Below are 8,844 nucleotides of genomic sequence, written 5' to 3'. Positions count from 1 at the left end.
ATATACTGCGGGAGATGCATGCGCGTTTGCGAGTTTTCAGTTCCTCACTTCTCTCTGATTGGCTGGCTGTTTCCGTTGGATAACTGGGGGTGAATAGCTTATGGCTAAAGTGCTGCCAGGGATATGTCTCAGCAGATTAAAACATACTCATTGGCCAGACAGTAGTATTAGCCTCATGCCTCGGAGAAAAACCAGGAAAACCCAACTCTGTCTCCATTCTCCTGGTTTTTGCCTTCTTATCTTATCTATGTGAATAATATTCCCCGCTAATGCACTGAATAACTAACATACTTTTAGGCGTTTGATTAGCACAACCCAGCAACTATTCCCTTACTGGAACATACCTAAAGGAATTCATTTGATCAATAAGACAAATATTAGCGGTGATATGAAAATAATTACAATATCACGTAAGTTTTTAGCGGCATTGTCGAAGAACATTATTCATGCTAATTAGGCAGCGGTAATAGCCTAATTCCTCGGAGAAAAACCAGCAGAATAGAGATATAAATTGGTTGATTTTTTGGCAACGTGCCTTCATCGAAATGAATAGCAGAGGTTGATTCAAAATTGCTTGCCGATGATGCTACTCGATTTTTCGTTTCTTTTTAACAGTGGGTCATAGTTTGTACCGGACACCAACATTCAGGGAATTAAACAAGGCCATTACTACCACACAGTGCATCCTACTAAAAATTCGAATACGCGAGAAATACGTGTATATGCTAACAAGTTCAAGCAATTCTATTTTTTTCTATTTCGCATACTAATTCTTAAGTTCATATAATGCACTGTATGGTAGTAATGGGTAGCAATGGCTCCTTGTTAATCCCCTGAAGGTTTGTGTCGTGTAAAACCAGTGCCTCGCTATTAAAAAAATGTGAAAATCGAGCAGGATCATTGTCAAGCAATTTTTGAATCATTTCTGCTTTTCGTTTCAATAAAGGCATGTTGCCTAAACATCACCTCATCTATATCTCCATTTTCCTGGTTTTCTCCGAGAAATGTGGCTATATTTACACTGTTGCATCTATAAAGATCACAAAATAGGCGTTTTGATCACTACCCGCTTCATCTTTATTGAAGGGAGTGTTACACATTTGTGCGGGGCATTGAACTGAAACAGCCATCTTGGAGACGATTGGGTGCACTTCACAGCCATACCCTTTTTAAGGCCTAAACTTTTTGGTTTCTAACCTAAACGCCAGCAAATGTGTGTTGACTATTTCGCGAAGACCATTTCAAGGTCATCCAGACATCCACGATATCATATAACGTCATTCAAATTCTGCCATCCATTAGTCATGAGGTGATGAAGGTCAGAAAAAAATTGTCTAGTCTTTCACGTCTGACTAGGCTAAGTAAGATTTACAGATATAACCGGACCGCCAAACGGCCCTCAATCAACGTTGTGCACGGCGATGAAGTAATCAAACAATGCCATATTGATCGGAGCATATTTGCTTAACAAGGAAATTGCCTTGTCTGGGTAGTATACAAAGTATACTAGTAGTAATGAGTGGGCATATCTCATCATGTCTGGTGCTTGCTTCTATATTTTCAAATGTGGAGCATTTTCTGTAAATGTGTTATATCTAACAAATAATTTATCTCGTATATCACTGTGGTTGATGGTACCGTTGCCTCTAAAGGACTATACATTACCGACGTTACGAATTTTGTCGTTTTCAACACTAGCTGCCACTGATTACGTACTGGCTATGCTGAGCAACATTCTCCCTATGCCTGGCTACGCTTTGTTAAGTGTAACATCCGGGAGCGGATCCAGAGGGGTACTGGTGTCGATGGGGCTATGCTTTTCCGTCCTTTGGGCCTCTGTGAGGCTTTGGTGCCTCTTCGAAACATCAACATCTCATGACGAAAGGGCACCAAAACCTTACTTCTGAACCTCTTAACCGTTATTTTAAAGACATACACAATTCTAGGAACTCCACAAATATCCCCAAATATTCATTTTTGAGAGGCGCTAGATTTCAGATGCATCGCAATGCCTGCACAGTTTCCATTGACAAAATCCCGAATCGGCTTGTTCAGCAAAGGGCGCACTCAAAATTTCTTTCCGGGGGTTACATGCGCTACTGGTACTCGCATTGATCGCTAGCGACCTGTGAGAATGCATCCCATCTCATCTGTCAGTCGCGAAGAAATCGCCCATCAGCCAACTTTCTAATTTCTGTCAGGACGAGGACGTTTCAACGCGCGGCTATGACATACGCCTACGTTCCGCGCAGGACTTTCGCCGTCGCTTCCCGCGAGGCCCTCTTGCCTACGTGGCGCGCGTGTCCACCTCCGCTGCTACCCGCGAGAAGCCATTCGGTAAGGCATGATCTGTGACGCAATTAGCCCGCCATGACAAAACAACATTCGACTGAACTCGTGAAAAGTTTGCAGTCACACCAAGCTATATGCAATATATGAACCATGCAAGGTAGAACTATTGACGTCTAACATGGCCCTGACTACGAAACGTCCTGCCTCATGGAACAACAATAAGACCGCATATTTTTCCTTGATCTGTTGTTTTCCCGCAGACTGTTCAGCTGAACGCGTAGAAAACACGAGGCGGGGGTCAGCACGCGATTTGACACCAGACATTAGCAACAAATGTGCTAGATTAGGCATGCTTATTAGGACAACACGATGCGAGCACGAAGCGGGGTATGCGACTTATATGCAATACAAGACAGTGTTAGAGATCGTAATAAAAAAATCCTGCGGAACGCTCTTTTCTTTAAGTAATAGCAAGTACCACTCGGTCTTCACTAGTGCTGTCCTCTGTGTGAATTGACCCGAGCCGTGACCCGGGTGTTAGCGAGGAGCCGGGTGTCAGGTCTCGCTGCGAGAGGACAGCAATACATCATTTCATGTGAGCTGTTGCGCCACCTGCTAACGAGAGCTGCCTATCAGAGGAAGTGAAGACTGAACACCTGGCGACGAGCTTTCGGACCGGCACGGGCTTTGTGTCACCGAATTTAGTCAGGAGTCCCGGGAGATGTGGCAGCGATAGTGGAGCCGCGGACTGCGGACGGTGGAACTTGGTTTCACGAGTCCCGGGAGATGTGGCAGCGATCGTGCAGCCGCGAACGGCGGACGGTGGAACTTGGTTTCACGAGTCCCGGCAGATGTGGCAGCGGTCATGGAGCCGCGGACGGCGGAAGCTGGACAGGGTGACAACGTAGAGCCATCGGCGAAGTGCCTGCGGGCCTAACGTGACCTGCGGATTCGTTCACGTACTGGCGTGCCGGGGGAGCCGGTCGTGCCTTCTGTCGGGGTTCGACCCGTCAGGAACAGCTGTTTTGGTCGGTGGTCAGCTGCTCTGTTCGGCGGATCGGCGCCTGGAGGCAGAAGCTGACCCATCCTGTGCTAGACCGGCCGGCCCGGGTGATGGTGAGCGGAGCTTTTGGGGCGCCAGTGAACAGTGGAACAGCGCTGGTGAGCGATCCCTGGGGCGTCAGTGAATGTCAACTCCAGGCCAAGGTGACCCGGCGCACTGGAGAGCAGATTCGGGAGGTTATTTTTGTGGAAGCCTATGGCTCGTTTGGTGGCGTGGGCAGAGGTGCAACATGACATTATGGCTAACTGCTGTAGACCCATATAGGAGTGGTGAAGACTTGGAGAGATGGTCTAGGGGAGTTGAGCGATATATGGTGGCACTAGATATCGTTTACAGTGGACGTAAATGTGCGATGGTGTTGCACTTTTGTGTTCAGTGGTGGCATGTCCGGGAGAGGGGGTAAAAGGGGGCAAACTGACCCCCCCCCCCATCTGTTGGGGAAAGGCCAAAAACAGACCTTTTCGCCACAACGCATAATTTCCGGTGGCCCGGAAGGGACCCTCAGGTATGTGGTAGTGCTTGCTTACTATGTACCAAAGCAAGCGTAGAGGGCCTATGTCTGGTCCGGAAAGGGTTCATTTTAAGCTCAGAAGGGGTTCCTTGCACGTCCACCAAGGTGCCCGTCTTAGGACTGAAATGGCCCATTTCATGTCGGGAAAACAGTCATGTCAGTTCCAGACAAGGTAGGGGCCCCTTTTTGGTTTGGAAAGGGCTCATCGCAAGCTCAAAAAGGACCGGTCTCAGGTCGGGAAAAGGGCCCATCGTGGGCTCAGAGAAGGCCCTCTCCAGTCTGGAAAGCGTCCTTCATAAATTCAAAACGGCTCATCTCAAGCCAGATTAGGACCTAGTACAGGTTGAGAAACGGAGAACCTTAGGCTCGGAAAAGGCCTGTCTCGCTTTTGGGCCTGGGATTTCTGGTCTGGTCAGATTTTCGGGCTGGAGTGGGCCCATCATAGGCTCAGAAAGCCAGTGACGGCGTATCCGCGGGCAAACTATCCCAGGTATGAGGTAACGGTCAAAACTATCGTTTCCTCCGTATTCCAGGTGGCCTGAATGGGGCTCCTGGCGGATTTTTGGAAGAGATTCGTTTGTTGTGTATCCTCCAATTAAGTATAGAGAACTCATTTCAAGTCTAGAAAGGGATAACTACAAGGCGGGAAATCCCCATAACCGTTTCAAGCACGGGAAAGGCCCTTTTACGGTCTGAAAAGGCCCATTATAGTCTGAAAAGGGCTCGTCTGTGATCAGGACAGGCCCCTTGCAAACTCCGAAGGGTTCGTCTCAGGCCTGGTTGGGGACCATCGTGAGCGCAGAAAAGGCCCTATCAGGTCTAGAAAGGGCCCGTCGTAGACTCAATCAAGGCCCTTGTTATTCATGAAATGAGACGTTTTAGACCGAAAAAGTGGGCATCTCAGGCCCGGAAAGGGCCCATCTAAACGCTTCAGCCCGAGAAGAGCTTGTCTCAGATCCCACAAGCTCCATCTTATGCCAGGGCAGAGGCCAAGGTTTTGGTATGGAGGGATGGGAACGGCACACAGCTGGATAAAGGGCGCCCGGTGAAGAGGTACCCCGAAAAATCCCCAGACTTGGCCCATTTTACTTCGAGAGGCCCCAGTTTTCTTCAGCTGCATTCATGATATGAGTGTGGGAACAGGGGACGCCAGGGTGGCAGCAGTGTTAAATGCCCCCCCCCCACTTTTTCAGTTTTAAGTTACGTTTAGCTTACTTTTGTACCACCTTAAACATACATGCTGATTTACCTAGCTCACCAGCCATCTTTCTCAATACGCGTCATCTTTTTCGTTTGCCCATTGGTCATCATGTCACAGCCGCAGGGCTGACGCCGCGCGGCCTGTGGAGACTGCAACGCGGGCGTCGAGACTGTTATTGCTAAGATTTGTGAGCATGCATGCTCAAAACCATGTTACATAATTTTTCTCAGTGATGGATTCTGAATGAGCGTTGAAAATTTTAAGATCAACGTGGGTCAGCCATGCCAATGCAAATTTTTGGCCACACATCGATCTACATTCTACGTTCAGGGGTCCTCAATATCTCTGAAGAACACAGAACAAATCTGGGACTGGAGTCTACGTGAATATAACTGGACCACCTTCGGCGATCACGAATGTTGTTGTGTCAGCGAGGGTTCCTATGTTGACCCGAGGCCAACTGCGCAGGTCAGAGGGCCTCCCGCGTCAGGGAGGGGAACAATGTGGTATGATGCATCCCTCTAAGGGTCTCCAGATCGACCAGGGGATCCCGTCCCGCGTCGCCAGAATGGCCTCTGGAAGATAACCCGCGATGGGACGGAATGGCCGTTCAGTCCTCGAGCGGGAACAGCAAAGTGCCCTGCGCCCCCAGTCTTCTACTCAAGGTGCCCTTCGCCCGGAAGGAAATAATCTCAAGGAAATAATCTCATTATTGTTGACATGAGTGTTGATTTCTCAAAATGATTGGGGGGGGGGGCAAAGGCGTGGAAGTCACCGAAAAGGGACGGGTGTGAAAAACCTCTCGGATATTACCACTCGGATATATATATATATATATATATATATATATATATATTTATAACATGTTTTAAAGGCTAAAATCTGTCTATCCACAGCAATCACATCTGGAAGTCGCATTTTGCATCAGCCTTTCAGAAGCATGTCACTTGTGTGTAACAGAAGCGAAGCTCTTCTGCATACTGAAAGATAAAATATCAGTATAGTATGCCATTGCGTGCTTAGGTAAATTGTTAATTATTCATCCATGCAGCTACAAGAATGGACTTCCAGGACATACGTGTCTACCGCATCCATTTACACGCACTTTCTCGACAAATCAAAATGTAATCGGCAAAATGCATCGGGGAAAGGGAAAGCACAGAGCTAACAAAGCCCTCCAGAAAAAAAAACCATCGGAGGTGTTCCTCTTCGTTTCAATATTCATTTTACCGGTTTCAACATCACAAGATGCTAGAGGCCACCGAAAGATCTAATTCTGTTTGTATTTTTAACTCATGGAGCTGGACGAGTTAGACCCTAAATAACTGCACAATTTTTTTCTCATTATTTTCTGATCTTCCTCTTACCATGTTTCAGTGTTTGGCTTTGTAAACTGATAGCATTCAGGGTTTCCGTCGGATCGGATTTTTCTTTTCTTTGCTCTACAGCAATAGGCATTGATGACTCCGTGAACGTAGATTGTAGATCGAAACGGGATCAAAGTTGTGCAATGACGCTGTCAAACCACGAGTCTGGGAATGCTTGACTTACCTTTAGAAGTGATCGGTGGAAAAAAATGGATTGAACAGCAAGGAGCATGTGCGCTTGCAAGCCTTAAAAACAAAACCCAACCCCGGCGTTGCAGTCTCCGTACGCAGCATTATGCTGGCCTCCCTCCTTGGTTAACAATAGGTGGTTGCCAACGTGCGGATGAGAACCATGACGCGTCTGAAAGAAGTGTCTTTGAAAGTTTTGAAGCATCAATTTGGGTTTTAGATAGCCAATAAGAACGCAATAGCAGTGACCGCACTGTGAAATCGTGCTAGAATCTGGTGGAGCGCCTGGAAAAGTAAAGACAAAATTTCCATTTCCGCGTTGCTGTAACCTTTAAGCTGTTCGGAGGTCAGCCAACCTCAAAATCATAGGACTAAAATGTGCGTCCCAGTCTTACCTTTGACCGGTACGAATTGATTTTGAGAGACTTTGGGGAAGGATTATTTCACAATGGTCGTTCTGGCACGCCCGCCAATGTCACGCTGTTTGACCGACACTTAAACTCCGGCCCATCGGTGTTCCTGCTGCTAAGATTGTGAGTACAGGCTCAAAACTTTTTATGTAATTTGTTTCACTAGTCGATTCTGGAGAAGAGCTTGCCTCAACCCACATGGGTCGACCTAATTTCATGTCTAGCTCATTTCGGTTTATTTTATTGAATACTTATGAAACCCTTACCTTTTTCCGGGCAATGCGAAACTTGCTGTCAGTGCTTGTTATTCTTTTGTCTCTTTGCCTCGTTGATATACGTTCTGGTGTTTTGGCATTTATACAATTGTATCCGTATGTTATGATTTTTCTTTCTCTCTTAAAACAGGTTTCAAATTTATGTGCTAAAAATAATGGTTCTTAAATCCGGAATTGCAGCTCTGGGGATCTCCATGTATTTCATTCGGTATCATATTTGTGTGCAGTAGGCAGTGCGGGAACCCGATTCATTTTTCAATATGTCTTCAATACGATCGACATCCTTGAAAATTTGTTTGCTGTTAGTTGGATTGGTGTAAGCTGCCGGTCGCCTTACAGTGATTTTAAACCACCTGTCTTTGACTCAGACCCTTTCCCCTTTAGATGTTGGCTGAACGGTAAAGTTATTGGTGGCGAATCCGTCGCGTCTCATGGTCATTAAGCATTCACCACAGCGGTGAAATTTAGCGAAACAAATTTGGGGCGCTGGTCGAAGAAAACAGGTAAAACTGTCGCTAAGACTCACTAAACACAGATTTTCCCCGGATTTGACGCACCCTTCCTTTTAAAGTTTGGGAGCAGGAGTCTCACCTAGCCGTGAAGGTGTTTTTTCAGACACGTTTTCTCGCTCTGGCTCGGTGTGGGATGTTGTCGCCGGGGATGAAACCATTTTGTTGGGTTTCGATGAACGAAACTGGGTTTCAGTAGCCGGCGTACGGTCGATGCTATGTCGCTGTAGACGCCGTTGTGCGCGTTTGATTCAAGAATTGACTTCGTAAGTTGACGTGCGCGCATGTTAAAGGCTACCACGGAAAACCTTGGCAGGCAGCCGTAAGGCGAACTTCAGGCTGCGGTGCAGCACTCACGTTCAGTAGCCCAAGCGTGGGGGGGGGGGGTACAGAGGGCACGTCCCTCCCTTAGGTTCCGAGGGGCCCTTCGGGCTCCTCGGAACCTACGATTAAGGGCCCGGAAGGTTAGCCGGAGGTCTCATTCAGGAGCTCCGGCCCGCAGGGCTGGGCACTCCAATGCCAGCCATAGGGCCCTGTGCGCTGACCAGGGATCTACTGAGTTAATAAGGGCCTTGATTTCGGCCAGACGCCACCAGCAACGTACAGCCGGCTCTATTGCGGCATGTGCCCAGGGGCCTATCTCCAAGGCCGGGACAAAGCCGGGGCCAGCGGTTTACATTGTTCGGGGCCTCACAGCGCCTAACAGGGGCCCTGTGTTGTCAAGGGTTCCCAAGTCGGCCAGAGGCAGTGTTCGAGGAGGCCCGAGGAGTCCAGAGGGCCCGCCGGGTCCGACGATCAAGGACCCAATTGGAGGGTCTAAAGGCATAAAGGGCTGATCGGAGTCTCATTCAGGGACTCTTATCTGCGAAGACGGACCCTCAAATAACGGTCAAAGGGCCCTTTGCGCCGATCGGGGATCCCCTGGGCCGATATGGGCTTATATGTCAGTCAGGTACCACCGTACCACGTAGTCGGCTCCATGGCGATATGGGCCTGAGGACCCGTTTCCCACTCAGCCATAAATCCG

The sequence above is a fragment of the Pollicipes pollicipes genome, unplaced genomic scaffold (genome assembly GCF_011947565.3).
Source record: "Pollicipes pollicipes isolate AB1234 unplaced genomic scaffold, Ppol_2.1 Scaffold_5724;HRSCAF=6776_pilon_pilon_pilon, whole genome shotgun sequence".
In the NCBI taxonomy this organism is placed as follows: Eukaryota; Metazoa; Arthropoda; class Thecostraca; order Pollicipedomorpha; family Pollicipedidae; genus Pollicipes; species Pollicipes pollicipes.
This window is presented reverse-complemented; position numbering follows the sequence as displayed.